Source organism: Ipomoea nil, unplaced genomic scaffold (assembly GCF_001879475.1).
Source record: "Ipomoea nil cultivar Tokyo-kokei standard unplaced genomic scaffold, Asagao_1.1 scaffold2790, whole genome shotgun sequence".
Lineage (NCBI taxonomy): Eukaryota > Viridiplantae > Streptophyta > Magnoliopsida > Solanales > Convolvulaceae > Ipomoea > Ipomoea nil.
In genome coordinates, this window is record NW_017619218.1 from 1 (window position 1) to 18,237 (window position 18,237).

Sequence of the window (18,237 nt, forward strand, 5' to 3'; positions counted from 1 at the left end):
GTGGCTTTTAACCACGTGGTCGTGGGTTCGATCCCCACAGACGGTGATTGAAATTGTAGGTTTAACGAAGTTGTATTTTCTTGATCTCGTAAGTGGTTAAAATTTTGATTTATATTAATTTTGTCATATTTGTATATTTGTTGAATCCATAAGTGGTTAAAATTTTCATTTATATACATGAACCCGCTCGTAAGTAGTTGAAAATTCAATTTTCATCTCATTTTAAATGCAACTTTGGGTAGCGTTTCAAAGTAAACTATAATTTTAAACTTTCTTTATTTTACCAAATAGAAGTTATAGCTTGGTTTCAACTTAAAATATGTCATAATCTCTAAAATAAATTCTTCCAAACAAGATATATATTGGTTTATATCCAATATCCTCTCCTCAACTATACATGCATATTATTGAGTAGGCCTTCTTAGCTCAGTGGTAAGCGTGTGGCTTTTAACCACGTGGTCGTGGGTTCAATCCCCACAGACGGTGATTGAAATTGTAGTTTAACAAAGTTGTATTTTCTTGATCTCGTAAGTGGTTAAAATTTGATTTATATTAATTTTGTCATATTTGTATATTTGTTGAATCCATAAGTGGTTAAAATTTTCATTTATATACCCATAAACCCGCTCGTAAGTAGTTGAAAATTCAATTTTCATCTCATTTTAAATGCTACTTTGGGTAGCGTTTCAACGTAAACTATTATTTAAAACTTTCTTTATTTTACCAAATAGAAGTTATAGCTTGGTTTCAACTTAAAATATGTCATAATCTCTAAAATAAATTCTTCCAAACAATTTATATATTGGTTTATATCCAATATCCTCTCCTCAACTATACATGCATATTATTGAGTAGGCCTTCTTAGCTTAGTGGTAGAGCGCGTGGCTTTTAACCACGTGGTCGTGGGTTCAATCCCCACAGACGGTGATTGAAATTGTAGTTTTAACAAAGCTGTATTTTCTTGATTTCGTAGTGGTTAAAAATTTGATTTATATTAATTTTTTCATATTTGTATATTTCTTGAATCCATAAGTGGCTAAAATTTTCATTTATATACACAAACCCGCTCGTAAGTAGTTGAAAATTTAATTTTCATCTCATTTTAAATGCTACTTTGGGTAGCGTTTCAAAATAAACTATTATTTAAAACTTTCATTGTTTTACCAAATAGAAGTTATAGCATGGTTTCAACTTAAAATATGTCATAACCCCTAAAATAAATTCTTCCAAACAAATATATTGTTTATATCCAATATCCTCTCTCACATTATACATGTATATAATTGAGTTTGCCTTCTTAGCTCAGTGGTAGAGCGCGTGGCTTTTAACCACGTGGTTGTTGGTTTGATCCCACAGACGGTGAATGAAATTGTAACATTATCAAAGTTGTATTTTCTTCGTCTCGTAAGTGGTTAAAAATTTGATTCATACTAATTTTGTCATATTTCTATATTTGTTGAATCCATAAGTGGTTAAAATTTTATTTATATACCATAAACCCTCTCGTAAGTAGTTGAAAATTCAATTTTCATCTCATTTTAAATGCTACTTAGGGTAGCGTTTCAAATTAACTAGTATTTTAAACTTTCTTTGTTTTACCAAATAGAAGTTATAGCTTGGATTCAACTTAAAATATGTCATATCTCTAAAATAAATTCTACCAAACAAGATAATATTGGATTATATCCAATATCCTCTCCTAAACTATATATGCATATTATTGAGTAGGCCTTCTTAGCTCAGTGGTAGAGCGCGTGGCTTTTAACCACGTGGTCGTGGGTTCGATCCCCACAGACGGTGATTGAAATTGTAGGTTTAACAAAGTTGTATTTTCTTGATCTCGTAAGTGGTTAAAAATTTGATTTATATTAATTTTGTCATATTTGTATATTTGTTGAATCCATAAGTGGTTAAAATTTTCATTTATATACCCATAAACCCGCTCGTAAGTAGTTGAAAATTCAATTTTCATCTCATTTTAAATGCTACTTTGGGTAGCGTTTCAAAGTAAACTATTATTTTAAACTTTCTTTATTTTACCAAATAGAAGTTATAGCTTGGTTTCAACTTAAAATATGTCATAATCTCTAAAATAAATTCTTCCAAACAAGATATATATTGGTTTATATCCAATATCCTCTCCTCAACTATACATGCATATTATTGAGTAGGCCTTCTTAGCTCAGTGGTAGAGCGTGTGGCTTTTAACCACGTGGTCGTGGGTTCAATCCCCACAGACGGTGATTGAAATTGTAGGTTTAACAAAGTTGTATTTTCTTGATCTCGTAAGTGGTTAAAATTTGATTTATATTAATTTTGTCATATTTGTATATTTGTTGAATCCATAAGTGGTTAAAATTTTCATTTATATACCATAAACCCGCTCGTAAGTAGTTGAAAATTCAATTTTCATCTCATTTTAAATGCTACTTTGGGTAGCGTTTCAAAGTAAACTATTATTTAAAACTTTTTGTTTTACCAAATAGAAGTTATAGCTTGGTTTCAACTTAAAATATGTCATAATCTCTAAAATAAATTCTTCCAAACAAGATAATATTGGTTTATATCCAATATCCTCTCCTCAAACTATACATGCATATTATTGAGTGGCCTTCTTAGCTCAGTGGTAGAGCGCGTGGCTTTTAACCACGTGGTCGTGGTTGATCCCCACAGACGGTGATTGAAATTGTAGGTTTACAAAGTTGTATTTTCTTGATCTCGTAGTGGTTAAAAATTTGATTTATATAAATTTTTCATATTTGTATATTTGTTGAATCCATAAGTGGTTAAAATTTTCATTTATATACCATAAACCGCTCGTAAGTAGTTGAAAATTTAATTTTCATCTCATTTTAAATGCTACTTTGGGTAGCGTTTCAAAATAAACTATTATTTAAAACTTTCATTGTTTTACCAAATAGAAGTTATAGCATGGTTTCAACTTAAAATATGTCATAACCTAAAATAAATTCTTCCAAACAAGATAAATATTGGTTTATATCCAATATCCTCTCTCAATTATACATGTATATAATTGAGTTGGCCTTCTTAGCTCAGTGGTAGAGCGCGTGGCTTTTAACCACGTGGTTGTGGGTTGATCCCCACAGACGGTGAATGAAATTGTAACATTATCAAAGTTGTATTTTCTTCGTCTCGTAAGTGGTTAAAAATTTGATTATACTAATTTTGTCATATTTGTATATTTGTTGAATCCATAAGTGGTTAAAATTTTTATTTATATACCCATAAACCCTCTCGTAAGTAGTTGAAAATTCAATTTTCATCTCATTTTAAATGCTACTTAGGGTAGCGTTTCAAAATTAACTAGTATTTTAAACTTTCTTTGTTTTACCAAATAGAAGTTATAGCATGGATTCAACTTAAAATATGTCATAATCTCTAAAATAAATTCTACCAAACAAGAAATATTGGTTTATATCCAATATCCTCTCCTAAACTATATATGCATATTATTGAGTAGGCCTTCTTAGCTCAGTGGTAGAGCGCGTGGCTTTTAACCACGTGGTCGTGGGTTCGATCCCCACAGACGGTGATTGAAATTGTAGGTTTAACAAAGTTGTATTTTCTTGATCTCGTAAGTGGTTAAAAATTTGATTATATTAATTTTGTCATTTGTATATTTGTTGAATCCATAAGTGGTTAAAATTTTCATTTATATACCATAAACCCGCTCGTAAGTAGTTGAAAATTCAATTTTCATCTCATTTTAAATGCTACTTGGGTAGCGTTTCAAAGAAAACTATATTTAAACTTTCTTTATTTTACCAAATAGAAGTTATAGCTTGGTTTCAACTTAAAATATGTCATAATCTCTAAAATAAATTCTTCCAAACAAGATAATATTGGTTTATATCCAATATCCTCTCCTCAACTATACATGCATATTATTGAGTAGGCCTTCTTAGCTCAGTGGTAAGCGTGGCTTTTAACCACGTGGTCGTGGGTTCGATCCCCACAGACGGTGATTGAAATTGTAGGTTTAACAAAGTTGTATTTTCTTGATCTCGTAAGTGGTTAAAAATTTGATTTATATTAATTTTGTCATATTTGTATATTTGTTGAATCCATAAGTGGTTAAAATTTTCATTTATATACCATAAACCCGCTCGTAAGTAGTTGAAAATTCAATTTTCATCTCATTTTAAATGCTACTTTGGGTAGCGTTTCAAAGTAAACTATTATTTAAAACTTTCTTTTTACCAAATAGAAGTTATAGCTTGGTTTCAACTTAAAATATGTCATAATCTCTAAAATAAATTCTTCCAAACAATATATATTGGTTTATATCCAATATCCTCTCCTCAACTATACATGCATATTATTGAGTAGGCCTTCTTAGCTCAGTGGTAGAGCGCGTGGCTTTTAACCACGTGGTCGTGGGTTCGATCCCACAGACGGTGATTGAAATTGTAGTTTTAACAAAGTTGTATTTTCTTGATCTCGTAAGTGGTTAAAAATTTGATTTATATAATTTTTTCATATTTGTATATTTGTTGAATCCATAAGTGGTTAAAATTTTCATTTATATACACATAAACCCGCTCGTAAGTAGTTGAAAATTTAATTTTCATCTCATTTTAAATGCTACTTTGGGTAGCGTTTCAAAATAAACTATTATTTAAACTTTCATTGTTTTACCAAATAGAAGTTATAGCATGGTTTCAACTTAAAATATGTCATAACCCCTAAAATAAATTCTTCCAAACAAGATAAATATTGGTTTATATCCAATATCCTCTCTCACATTATACATGTATATATTGAGTTGGCCTTCTTAGCTCAGTGGTAGAGCGCGTGGCTTTTAACCACGTGGTTGTTGGTTGATCCCCACAGACGGTGAATGAAATTGTAACATTATCAAAGTTGTATTTTCTTCGTCTCGTAAGTGGTTAAAAATTTGATTCATACTAATTTTGTCATATTTCTATATTTGTTGAATCCATAAGTGGTTAAAATTTTTATTTATATACCATAAACCCTCTCGTAAGTAGTTGAAAATTCAATTTTCATCTCATTTTAAATGCTACTTAGGGTAGCGTTTCAAAATTAACTAGTATTTTAAACTTTCTTTGTTTTACCAAATAGAAGTTATAGCATGGATTCAACTTAAAATATGTCATAATCTCTAAAATAAATTCTCCAAACAAGATAATATTGGATTATATCCAATATCCTCTCCTAAACTATATATGCATATTATTGAGTAGGCCTTCTTAGCTCAGTGGTAGAGCGCGTGGCTTTTAACCACGTGGTCGTGGGTTCGATCCCCACAGACGGTGATTGAAATTGTAGTTTAACAAAGTTGTATTTTCTTGATCTCGTAAGTGGTTAAAAATTTGATTTATATTAATTTTGTCATATTTGTATATTTGTTGAATCCATAAGTGGTTAAAATTTTCATTTATATACCCATAAACCCGCTCGTAAGTAGTTGAAAATTCAATTTTCATCTCATTTTAAATGCTACTTTGGGTAGCGTTTCAAAGTAAACTATTATTTAAACTTTCTTTTTTACCAAATAGAAGTTATAGCTTGGTTTCAACTTAAAATATGTCATAATCTCTAAAATAAATTCTTCCAAACAAGAAATATTGGTTTATATCCAATATCCTCTCCTAACTATACATGCATATATTGAGTAGGCCTTCTTAGCTCAGTGGTAGAGCGCGTGGCTTTTAACCACGTGGTCGTGGGTTCGATCCCCACAGACGGTGATTGAAATTGTAGGTTTAACAAAGTTGTATTTTCTTGATCTCGTAAGTGGTTAAAAATTTGATTTATATTAATTTTGTCATATTTGTATATTTGTTGAATCCATAAGTGGTTAAAATTTTCATTTATATACCCATAAACCCGCTCGTAAGTAGTTGAAAATTCAATTTTCATCTCATTTTAAATGCTACTTTGGGTAGCGTTTCAAAGTAAACTATATTTTAAACTTTCTTTTTTACCAAATAGAAGTTATAGCTTGGTTTCAACTTAAAATATGTCATAATCTCTAAAATAAATTCTTCCAAACAAGATATATATTGGTTTATATCCAATATCCTCTCCTAACTATACATGCATATTATTGAGTAGGCTTTCTTAGCTCAGTGGTAGAGCGTGTGGCTTTTAACCACGTGGTCGTGGGTTCGATCCCCACAGACGGTGATTGAAATTGTAGGTTTAACAAAGTTGTATTTTCTTGATCTCGTAAGTGGTTAAAATTTGATTTATATTAATTTTGTCATATTTGTATATTTGTTGAATCCATAAGTGGTTAAAATTTTCATTTATATACCCATAAACCCGCTCGTAAGTAGTTGAAAATTCAATTTTCATCTCATTTTAAATGCTACTTTGGGTAGCGTTTCAAAGTAAACTATTTAAAACTTTCTTTTTTACCAAATAGAAGTTATAGCTTGGTTTCAACTTAAAATATGTCATAATCTCTAAAATAAATTCTTCCAAACAATTTATATATTGGTTTATATCCAATATCCTCTCCTCAACTATACATGCATATTATTGAGTAGGCCTTCTTAGCTCAGTGGTAGAGCGCGTGGCTTTTAACCACGTGGTCGTGGTTCAATCCCCACAGACGGTGATTGAAATTGTAGTTTTAACAAAGTTGTATTTTCTTGATCTCGTAAGTGGTTAAAAATTTGATTTATATAATTTTTTCATATTTGTATATTTCTTGAATCCATAAGTGGTTAAAATTTTCATTTATATACACATAAACCCGCTCGTAAGTAGTTGAAAATTTAATTTTCATCTCATTTTAAATGCTACTTTGGGTAGCGTTTCAAAATAAACTATTATTTAAAACTTTCATTGTTTTACCAAATAGAAGTTATAGCATGGTTTCAACTTAAAATATGTCATAAACCCTAAAATAAATTCTTCCAAACAAGATAAATATTGGTTTATATCCAATATCCTCTCTCACATTATACATGTATATAATTGAGTTGGCCTTCTTAGCTCAGTGGTAGAGCGCGTGGCTTTTAACCACGTGGTTGTTGGTTTGATCCCCACAGACGGTGAATGAAATTGTAACATTATCAAAGTTGTATTTTCTTCGTCTCGTAAGGTTAAAAATTTGATTCATACTAATTTTGTCATATTTCTATATTTGTTGAATCCATAAGTGGTTAAAATTTTATTTATATACCCATAAACCCTCTCGTAAGTAGTTGAAAATTCAATTTTCATCTCATTTTAAATGCTACTTAGGGTAGCGTTTCAAAATTAACTAGTATTTTAAAACTTTCTTTGTTTTACCAAATAGAAGTTATAGCATGGATTCAACTTAAAATATGTCATAATCTCTAAAATAAATTCTACCAAACAAGAAATATTGGTTTATATCCAATATCCTCTCCTAAACTATATATGCATATTATTGAGTAGGCCTTCTTAGCTCAGTGGTAGAGCGCGTGGCTTTTAACCACGTGGTTGTGGGTTCGATCCCCACAGACGGTGATTGAAATTGTAGGTTTAACAAAGTTGTATTTTCTTGATCTCGTAAGTGGTTAAAAATTTGATTTATATTAATTTTGTCATATTTGTATATTTGTTGAATCCATAAGTGGTTAAAATTTTCATTTATATACCATAAACCCGCTCGTAAGTAGTTGAAAATTCAATTTTCATCTCATTTTAAATGCTACTTTGGGTAGCGTTTCAAAGTAAACTATATTTTAAACTTTCTTTATTTTACCAAATAGAAGTTATAGCTTGGTTTCAACTTAAAATATGTCATAATCTCTAAAATAAATTCTTCCAAACAAGATATATATTGGTTTATATCCAATATCCTCTCTCAACTATACATGCATATTATTGAGTAGGCCTTCTTAGCTCAGTGGTAGAGCGCGTGGCTTTTAACCACGTGGTCGTGGGTTCAATCCCCACAGACGGTGATTGAAATGTAGGTTTAACAAAGTTGTATTTTCTTGATCTCGTAAGTGGTTAAAAATTTGATTTATATTAATTTTTTCATATTTGTATATTTGTTGAATCCATAAGTGGTTAAAATTTTATTTATATACCCATAAACCCGCTCGTAAGTAGTTGAAAATTCAATTTTCATCTCATTTTAAATGCTACTTGGGTAGCGTTTCAAAGTAAACTATTATTTTAAAACTTTTTTGTTTTACCAAATAGAAGTTATAGCATGGTTTCAACTTAAAATATGTCATCTAAAATAAATTCTTCCAAACAAGATAAATATTGGTTTATATCCAATATCCTCTCCCACATTATACATGTATATAATTGAGTTGGCCTTCTTAGCTCAGTGGTAGAGCGCGTGGCTTTTAACCACGTGGTTGTTGGTTGATCCCCACAGACGGTGAATGAAATTGTAACATTATCAAAGTTGTATTTTCTTCGTCTCGTAAGTGGTTAAAAATTTGAATCATTAAATTAACTAGTATTTTAAACTTTCTTTGTTTTACCAAATAGAAGTTATAGCTTGGATTCAACTTAAAATATGTCATAATCTCTAAAATAAATTCTTCCAAACAAGATAATATTGGTTTATATCCAATATCCTCTCCTAAACTATATATGCATATTATTGAGTATCTTAGCTCAGTGGTAGAGCGCGTGGCTTTTAACCACGTGGTCGTGGTTCGATCCCCACAGACGGTGATTGAAATTGTAGTTTAACAAAGTTGTATTTTCTTGATCTCGTAAGTGGTTAAAAATTTGATTATATTAATTTTGTCATATTTCTATATTTGTTGAATCCATAAGTGGTTAAAATTTTTATTTATATACCCATAAACCCTCTCGTAAGTAGTTGAAAATTCAATTTTCATCTCATTTTAAATGCTACTTGGGTAGCGTTTCAAAATTAACTAGTATTTTAAACTTTCTTTGTTTTACCAAATAGAAGTTATAGCTTGGTTTCAACTTAAAATATGTCATAATCTCTAAAATAAATTCTACCAAACAAGATAATATTGGTTTATATCCAATATCCTCTCCAAACTATATATGCATATTATTGAGTAGGCCTTCTTAGCTCAGTGGTAGAGCGCGTGGCTTTTAACCACGTGGTTGTGGTTCGATCCCCACAGACGGTGATTGAAATTGTAGGTTTAACAAAGTTGTATTTTCTTGATCTCGTAAGTGGTTAAAAATTTGATTTATATTAATTTTGTCATATTTGTATATTTGTTGAATCCATAAGTGGTTAAAATTTTATTTATATACCCATAAACCCTCTCGTAAGTAGTTGAAAATTCAATTTTCATCTCATTTTAAATGCTACTTGGGTAGCGTTTCAAAATAAACTAGTATTTTAAACTTTCTTTGTTTTACCAAATAGAAGTTATAGCTTGGTTTCAACTTAAAATATGTCATAATCTCTAAAATAAATTCTCCAAACAAGATAATATTGGTTTATATCCAATATCCTCTCCTAAACTATATATGCATATTATTGAGTAGGCCTTCTTAGCTCAGTGGTAGAGCGCGTGGCTTTTAACCACGTGGTTTGGTTCGATCCCCACAACGGTGATTGAAATTGTAGGTTTAACAAAGTTGTATTTTCTTGATCTCGTAAGTGGTTAAAAATTTGATTTATATTAATTTTTCATATTTGTATATTTCTTGAATCCATAAGTGGTTAAAATTTTCATTTATATACCATAAACCCGCTCGTAAGTAGTTGAAAATTTAATTTTCATCTCATTTTAAATGCTACTTTGGGTAGCGTTTCAAAGTAAACTATTATTTAAAACTTTCATTGTTTTACCAAATAGAAGTTATAGCATGGTTTCAACTTAAAATATGTCATAACCCCTAAAATAAATTCTTCCAAACAAGATAATATTGGTTTATATCCAATATCCTCTCCCACATTATACATGTATATAATTGAGTTGGCCTTCTTAGCTCAGTGGTAGAGCGCGTGGCTTTTAACCACGTGGTTGTTGGTTTGATCCCCACAGACGGTGAATGAAATTGTAACATTATCAAAGTTGTATTTTCTTTGTCTCGTAAGTGGTTAAAAATTTGATTCATACTAATTTTGTCATATTTGTATATTTGTTGAATCCATAAGTGGTTAAAATTTTTATTTATATACCCATAAACCCTCTCGTAAGTAGTTGAAAATTCAATTTTCATCTCATTTTAAATGCTACTTAGGGTAGCGTTTCAAAATTAACTAGTATTTTAAACTTTCTTTGTTTTACCAAATAGAAGTTATAGCTTGGATTCAACTTAAAATATGTCATAATCTCTAAAATAAATTCTTCCAAACAAGATAATATTGGTTTATATCAATATCCTCTCCTAAACTATATATGCATATTATTGAGTAGGCCTTCTTAGCTCAGTGGTAGAGCGCGTGGCTTTTAACCACGTGGTCGTGGTTGATCCCACAGACGGTGATTGAAATTGTAGGTTTAACAAAGTTGTATTTTCTTGATCTCGTAAGTGGTTAAAAATTTGATTTATATTAATTTTTTCATATTTGTATATTTGTTGAATCCATAAGTGGTTAAAATTTTCATTTATATACCCATAAACCCGCTCGTAAGTAGTTGAAAATTCAATTTTCATCTCATTTTAAATGCTACTTTGGGTAGCGTTTCAAAGTAAACTATTATTTAAAACTTTCTTTTTTACCAAATAGAAGTTATATAGCTTGGTTTCAACTTAAAATATGTCATAATCTCTAAAATAAATTCTTCCAAACAATAATATTGGTTTATATCCAATATCCTCTCCTCAACTATACATGCATATTATTGAGTAGGCCTTCTTAGCTCAGTGGTAGAGCGCGTGGCTTTTAACCACGTGGTCGTGGGTTCGATCCCCACAGACGGTGATTGAAATTGTAGTTTAACAAAGTTGTATTTTCTTGATCTCGTAAGTGGTTAAAAATTTGATTTATATAATTTTGTCATATTTGTATATTTTGAATCCATAAGTGGTTAAAATTTTCATTTATATACCATAAACCCCCTCGTAAGTAGTTGAAAATTTAATTTTCATCTCATTTTAAATGCTACTTTGGGTAGCGTTTCAAAGTAAACTATTATTTAAAACTTTCTTTGTTTTACCAAATAGAAGTTATAGCTTGGTTTCAACTTAAAATATGTCATAATCTCTAAATAAATTCTTCCAAACAAGATAAATATTGGTTTATATCCAATATCCTCTCTCACATTATACATGTATATAATTGAGTGGCCTTCTTAGCTCAGTGGTAGAGCGCGTGGCTTTTAACCACGTGGTGTTGGTTGATCCCCACAGACGGTGATTGAAATTGTAACATTAACAAAGTTGTATTTTCTTGATCTCGTAAGTGGTTAAAAATTTGATTATACTAATTTTGTCATATTTGTATATTTGTTGAATCCATAAGTGGTTAAAATTTTCATTTATATACCCATAAACCCGCGTAAGTAGTTGAAAATTCAATTTTCATCTCATTTTAAATGCTACTTTGGGTAGCGTTTCAAAATTAACTAGTATTTTAAAACTTTCTTTGTTTTACCAAATAGAAGTTATAGCTTGGATTCAACTTAAAATATGTCATAATCTCTAAAATAAATTCTCCAAACAAGATAATATTGGTTTATATCCAATATCCTCTCCTAAACTATTATGCATATTATTGAGTAGGCCTTCTTAGCTCAGTGGTAGAGCGCGTGGCTTTTAACCACGTGGTCGTGGTTTGATCCCCACAGACGGTGATTGAAATTGTAGTTTAACAAAGTTGTATTTTCTTGATCTCGTAAGTGGTTAAAAATTTGATTTATATTAATTTTTCATATTTGTATATTTGTTGAATCCATAAGTGGTTAAAATTTTCATTTATATACCCATAAACCCGCTCGTAAGTAGTTGAAAATTCAATTTTCATCTCATTTTAAATGCTACTTTGGGTAGCGTTTCAAAGTAAACTATTATTTAAAACTTTCTTTGTTTTACCAAATAGAAGTTATAGCTTGGTTTCAACTTAAAATATGTCATAATCTCTAAAATAAATTCTTCCAAACAAGATAATATTGGTTTATATCCAATATCCTCTCCTCAACTATACATGCATATTATTGAGTGGCCTTCTTAGCTCAGTGGTAGAGCGCGTGGCTTTTAACCACGGTTCGTGGGTTGATCCCCACAGACGGTGATTGAAATTGTAGTTTAACAAAGTTGTATTTTCTTGATCTCGTAAGTGGTTAAAAATTTGATTTATATTAATTTTTTCATATTTGTATATTTGTTGAATCCATAAGTGGTTAAAATTTTTTTTATATACCATAAACCCGCTCGTAAGTAGTTGAAAATTTAATTTTCATCTCATTTTAAATGCTACTTTGGGTAGCGTTTCAAAGTAAACTATTATTTAAAACTTTCATTGTTTTACCAAATAGAAGTTATAGCATGGTTTCAACTTAAATATGTCATAATCCCTAAAATAAATTCTTCCAAACAAGATAAATATTGTTTATATCCAATATCCTCTCCCACATTATACATGTATATAATTGAGTTGGCCTTCTTAGCTCAGTGGTAGAGCGCGTGGCTTTTAACCACGTGGGTTGTTTTGATCCCACAGACGGTGAATGAAATTGTAACATTATCAAAGTTGTATTTTCTTCGTCTCGTAAGTGGTTAAAAATTTGATTCATACTAATTTTGTCATATTTCTATATTTGTTGAATCCATAAGTGGTTAAAATTTTTATTTATATACCCATAAACCCTCGTAAGTAGTTGAAAATTCAATTTTCATCTCATTTTAAATGCTACTTAGGGTAGCGTTTCAAAATTAACTAGTATTTTAAACTTTCTTTGTTTTACCAAATAGAAGTTATAGCTTGGATTCAACTTAAAATATGTCATAATCTCTAAAATAAATTCTTCCAAACAAGATAATATTGGTTTATATCCAATATCCTCTCCTAAACTATATATGCATATTATTGAGTAGGCCTTCTTAGCTCAGTGGTAGAGCGCGTGGCTTTTAACCACGTGTGTGGGTTCGATCCCCACAGACGGTGATTGAAATTGTAGGTTTAAAAAGTTGTATTTCTTGATCTCGTAAGTGGTTAAAAATTTGATTTATATTAATTTTTCATATTTGTATATTTCTTGAATCCATAAGTGGTTAAAAATTTCATTTATATACACATAAACCCGCTCGTAAGTAGTTGAAAATTTAATTTTCATCTCATTTTAAATGCTACTTGGGTAGCGTTTCAAAGTAAACTATTATTTAAAACTTTCATTGTTTTACCAAATAGAAGTTATAGCATGGTTTCAACTTAAAATATGTCATAATCCCTAAAATAAATTCTTCCAAACAAGATAAATATTGGTTTATATCCAATATCCTCTCCCACATTATACATGTATATAATTGAGTTGGCCTTCTTAGCTCAGTGGTAGAGCGCGTGGCTTTTAACCACGTGGTTGTTGGTTTGATCCCACAGACGGTGAATGAAATTGTAACATTAAAGTTGTATTTTCTTCGTCTCGTAAGTGGCTTGATTTTGTCATATTTCTATATTTGTTGAATCCATAAGTGGTTAAAATTTTTATTTATATACCATAAACCCTCTCGTAAGTAGTTGAAAATTCAATTTTCATCTCATTTTAAATGCTACTTGGGTAGCGTTTCAAAATTAACTAGTATTTTAAACTTTCTTTGTTTTACCAAATAGAAGTTATAGCTTGGATTCAACTTAAAATATGTCATAATCTCTAAAATAAATTCTACCAAACAAGATAATATTGGATTATATCCAATATCCTCTCCTAAATTATATATGCATATTATTGAGTTGGCTTCTTAGCTCAGTGGTAGAGCGTGTGGCTTTTAACCACGTGGTCGTGGTTCGATCCCCACAGACGGTGATTGAAATTTTAGGTTTAACAAAGTTGTATTTTCTTGATCTCGTAAGTGGTTAAAATTTGATTTATATTAATTTTTTCATATTTGTATATTTGTTGAATCCATAAGTGGTTAAAATTTTCATTTATATACCCATAAACCCGCTCGTAAGTAGTTGAAAATTCAATTTTCATCTCATTTTAAATGCTACTTTGGGTAGCGTTTCAAAGTAAACTATTATTTAAAACTTTCATTGTTTTACCAAATAGAAGTTATAGCTTGGTTTCAACTTAAAATATGTCAAAATCTAAAATAAATTCTTCCAAACAAGATAAATATTGGTTATATCCAATATCCTCTCCCCACATTATACATGTATATAATTGAGTTGGCCTTCTTAGCTCAGTGGTAGAGCGCGTGGCTTTTAACCACGTGGTTGTTGGTTTGATCCCCACAGACGGTGAATGAAATTGTAACATTATCAAAGTTGTATTTTCTTCGTCTCGTAAGTGGTTAAAATTTGATTCATACTAATTTTTCATATTTCTATATTGGTGCGGGTTGAATCCATAAGTAAAATTTTATTTATATACCATAAACCCTCTCGTAAGTAGTTGAAAATTCAATTTTCATCTCATTTTAAATGCTACTTGGGTAGCGTTTCAAAATTAACTAGTATTTTTAAACTTTCTTGTTTTACCAAATAGAAGTTATAGCTTGGATTCAACTTAAAATATGTCATAATCTCTAAAATAAATTCTACCAAACAAGATAATATTGGATTATATCCAATATCCTCTCCTAAAATTATATATGCATATTATTGAGTTGGCCTTCTTAGCTCAGTGGTAGAGCGCGTGGCTTTTAACCACGTGTCGTGGGTTCGATCCCCACAGACGGTGATGAAATTGTAGGTTTAACAAAGTTGTATTTTCTTGATCTCGTAAGTGGTTAAAAATTTGATTTATATTAATTTTGTCATATTTGTATATTTGTTGAATCCATAAGTGGTTAAAATTTTCATTTATATACCCATAAACCCGCTCGTAAGTAGTTGAAAATTCAATTTTCATCTCATTTTAAATGCTACTTTGGGTAGCGTTTCAAAGTAAACTATTATTTTAAACTTTCTTTTTTACCAAATAGAAGTTATAGCTTGGTTTCAACTTAAAATATGTCATAATCTCTAAAATAAATTCTTCCAAACAAGATATATATTGGTTATATTCAATATCCTCTCCTCAACTATACATGCATATTATTGAGTAGGCCTTCTTAGCTCAGTGGTAGAGCGCGTGGCTTTTAACCACGTGGTCGTGGTTGATCCCCACAGACGGTGATTGAAATTGTAGTTTAACAAAAGTTGTATTTTTGATCTCGTAAGTGGTTAAAAATTTGATTTATATTAATTTTTTTCATATTTGTATATTTTTGAATCCATAAGTGGTTAAAATTTTCATTTTATATACACATAAAACCGCTCGTAAGTAGTTGAAAATTTAATTTTCATCTCATTTTAAATGCTACTTTGGGTAGCGTTTCAAAGTAAACTATTATTTAAAACTTTCATTGTTTTACCAAATAGAAGTTATAGCTTGGTTTCAACTTAAAATATGTCATAATCTCTAAAATAAATTCTTCCAAACAAGATAAATATTGGTTTATATCCAATATCCTCTCCTCACATTATACATGTATATAATTGAGTTGGCCTTCTTAGCTCAGTGGTAGAGCGCGTGGCTTTTAACCACGTGGTTGTTGGTTTGATCCCCAGACGGTGAATGAAATTGTAACATTATCAAAGTTGTATTTTCTTCGTCTCGTAAGTGGTTAAAAATTTGATTCATACTAATTTTGTCATATTTCTATATTTGTTGAATCCATAAGTGGTTAAAATTTTTATTTATATACCCATAAACCCTCTCGTAAGTAGTTGAAAATTCAATTTTCATCTCATTTTAAATGCTACTTAGGGTAGCGTTTCAAAATTAAAAGTATTTTAAACTTTCTTTGTTTTACCAAATAGAAGTTATAGCTTTGGATTCAACTTAAAATATGTCATAATCTCTAAAATAAATTCTTCCAAACAAGATAATATTGGTTTATATCCAATACTCTCCTAAACTATATATGCATATTATTGAGTAGGCCTTCTTAGCTCAGTGGTAGAGCGCGTGGCTTTTAACCACGTGGTCGTGGGTTTGATCCCCACAGACGGTGATTGAAATTGTAGGTTTAACAAAGTTGTATTTTCTTGATCTCGTAAGTGGTTAAAAATTTGATTTATATTAATTTTTTCATATTTGTATATTTGTTGAATCCATAAGTGGTTAAAATTTTCATTTATATACCATAAACCCGCTCGTAAGTAGTTGAAAATTCAATTTTCATCTCATTTTAAATGCTACTTTGGGTAGCGTTTCAAAGTAAACTATTATTTAAAACTTTCTTTATTTTACCAAATAGAAGTTATAGCTTGGTTTCAACTTAAAATATGTCATAATCTCTAAAATAAATTCTTCCAAACAATTTATATATTGGTTTTATATCCAATATCCTCTCCTCAACTATACATGCATATTATTGAGCCTTCTTAGCTCAGTGGTAGAGCGCGTGGCTTTTAACCACGTGGTCGTGGTTCAATCCCCACAGACGGTGATTGAAATTGTAGTTTAACAAAGTTGTATTTTCTTGATTTCGTAAGTGGTTAAAAATTTGATTTATATTAATTTTTTCATATTTGTATATTTCTTGAATCCATAAGTGGCTAAAATTTTCATTTATATACACATAAACCCGCTCGTAAAGTAGTTGAAAATTAATTTTCATCTCATTTTAAATGCTACTTTGGGTAGCGTTTCAAAGTAAACTATTATTTAAAACTTTCATTGTTTTACCAAATAGAAGTTATAGCAGGTTTCAACTTAAAATATGTCATAACCCCTAAAATAAATTCTTCCAAACAAGATAAATATTGGTTTATATCCAATATCCTCTCCCACATTATACATGTATATAATTGAGTTGGCCTTCTTAGCTCAGTGGTAGAGCGCGTGGCTTTTAACCACGTGGTTGTGGTTTGATCCCCACAGACGGTGAATGAAATTGTAACATTATCAAAGTTGTATTTTCTTCGTCTCGTAAGTGGTTAAAAATTTGATTCATACTAATTTTGTCATATTTCTATATTTGTTGAATCCATAAGTGGTTAAAATTTTATTTATATACCCATAAACCCTTCGTAAGTAGTTGAAAATTCAATTTTCATCTCATTTTAAATGCTACTTAGGGTAGCGTTTCAAAATTAACTAGTATTTTAAACTTTCTTTGTTTTACCAAATAGAAGTTATAGCTTGGATTCAACTTAAAATATGTCATAATCTCTAAAATAAATTCTACCAAACAAGATAATATTGGATTATATCCAATATCCTCTCCTAAACTATATATGCATATTATTGAGTAGGCCTTCTTAGCTCAGTGGTAGAGCGCGTGGCTTTTAACCACGTGGTCGTGGGTTCAATCCCCACAGACGTGATTGAAATTGTAGGTTTAACAAAGTTGTATTTTCTTGATCTCGTAAGTGGTTAAAAATTTGATTTATATTAAATTTTTCATATTTGTATATTTCTTGAATCCATAAGTGGCTAAAATTTTCATTTATATACACATAAACCCGCTCGTAAGTAGTTGAAAATTTAATTTTCATCTCATTTTAAATGCTACTTTGGGTAGCGTTTCAAAGTAAACTATTATTTAAAACTTTCATTGTTTTACCAAATAGAAGTTATAGCATGGTTTCAACTTAAAATATGTCAAAACCCTAAAATAAATTCTTCCAAACAAGATAAATATTGGTTTATATCCAATATCCTCTCCACATTATACATGTATATAATTGAGTTGGCCTTCTTAGCTCAGTGGTAGAGCGCGTGGCTTTTAACCACGTGGTTGTTGGTTTGATCCCCACAGACGGTGAATGAAATTGTAACATTATCAAAGTTGTATTTTCTTCGTCTCGTAAGTGTTAAAATTTGATTCATACTAATTTTGTCATATTTCTATATTTGTTGAATCCATAAGTGGTTAAAATTTTTATTTATATACCCTTAAACCCTCTCTAAGTAGTTGAAAATTCAATTTTCATCTCATTTTAAATGCTACTTAGGGTAGCGTTTCAAAATTAACTAGTATTTTAAACTTTCTTTGTTTTACCAAATAGAAGTTATAGCTTGGATTCAACTTAAAATATGTCATAATCTCTAAAATAAATTCTACCAAACAAGATAATATTGGATTATATCCAATATCCTCTCCTAAACTATATATGCATATTATTGAGTGGCCTTCTTAGCTCAGTGTAGAGCG

General features: G+C 30.0%; 15 non-coding genes across 15 annotated transcripts; all 15 read left to right on the forward strand.

Moving 5' to 3' along the window:
• Window positions 1-855: 855 nt before the first annotated feature.
• TRNAK-UUU lies at window positions 856-927 on the forward strand. Its single transcript has one exon. It is a non-coding gene; the product is annotated as a tRNA-Lys (tRNA).
• An 801-nt stretch (window positions 928-1,728) lies between these two features.
• Window positions 1,729-1,800, forward strand: TRNAK-UUU. The gene has a single exon. It is a non-coding gene; the product is annotated as a tRNA-Lys (tRNA).
• A 371-nt stretch (window positions 1,801-2,171) lies between these two features.
• Window positions 2,172-2,243, forward strand: TRNAK-UUU. The gene has a single exon. It is a non-coding gene; the product is annotated as a tRNA-Lys (tRNA).
• A 1,238-nt stretch (window positions 2,244-3,481) lies between these two features.
• On the forward strand, window positions 3,482-3,553 carry TRNAK-UUU. The gene has a single exon. It is a non-coding gene; the product is annotated as a tRNA-Lys (tRNA).
• A 797-nt stretch (window positions 3,554-4,350) lies between these two features.
• On the forward strand, window positions 4,351-4,421 carry TRNAK-UUU. Its single transcript has one exon. It is a non-coding gene; the product is annotated as a tRNA-Lys (tRNA).
• An 807-nt stretch (window positions 4,422-5,228) lies between these two features.
• On the forward strand, window positions 5,229-5,300 carry TRNAK-UUU. The gene has a single exon. It is a non-coding gene; the product is annotated as a tRNA-Lys (tRNA).
• A 363-nt stretch (window positions 5,301-5,663) lies between these two features.
• Window positions 5,664-5,735, forward strand: TRNAK-UUU. Its single transcript has one exon. It is a non-coding gene; the product is annotated as a tRNA-Lys (tRNA).
• A 367-nt stretch (window positions 5,736-6,102) lies between these two features.
• Window positions 6,103-6,174, forward strand: TRNAK-UUU. Its single transcript has one exon. It is a non-coding gene; the product is annotated as a tRNA-Lys (tRNA).
• Window positions 6,175-7,419: 1,245 nt separating this feature from the next.
• TRNAK-UUU lies at window positions 7,420-7,491 on the forward strand. The gene has a single exon. It is a non-coding gene; the product is annotated as a tRNA-Lys (tRNA).
• Window positions 7,492-7,859: 368 nt separating this feature from the next.
• TRNAK-UUU lies at window positions 7,860-7,931 on the forward strand. The gene has a single exon. It is a non-coding gene; the product is annotated as a tRNA-Lys (tRNA).
• A 2,852-nt stretch (window positions 7,932-10,783) lies between these two features.
• TRNAK-UUU lies at window positions 10,784-10,855 on the forward strand. The gene has a single exon. It is a non-coding gene; the product is annotated as a tRNA-Lys (tRNA).
• Window positions 10,856-12,966: 2,111 nt separating this feature from the next.
• TRNAK-UUU lies at window positions 12,967-13,036 on the forward strand. Its single transcript has one exon. It is a non-coding gene; the product is annotated as a tRNA-Lys (tRNA).
• A 1,664-nt stretch (window positions 13,037-14,700) lies between these two features.
• TRNAK-UUU lies at window positions 14,701-14,771 on the forward strand. Its single transcript has one exon. It is a non-coding gene; the product is annotated as a tRNA-Lys (tRNA).
• Window positions 14,772-16,017: 1,246 nt separating this feature from the next.
• TRNAK-UUU lies at window positions 16,018-16,089 on the forward strand. Its single transcript has one exon. It is a non-coding gene; the product is annotated as a tRNA-Lys (tRNA).
• A 1,246-nt stretch (window positions 16,090-17,335) lies between these two features.
• Window positions 17,336-17,407, forward strand: TRNAK-UUU. The gene has a single exon. It is a non-coding gene; the product is annotated as a tRNA-Lys (tRNA).
• Window positions 17,408-18,237: the final 830 nt, after the last annotated feature.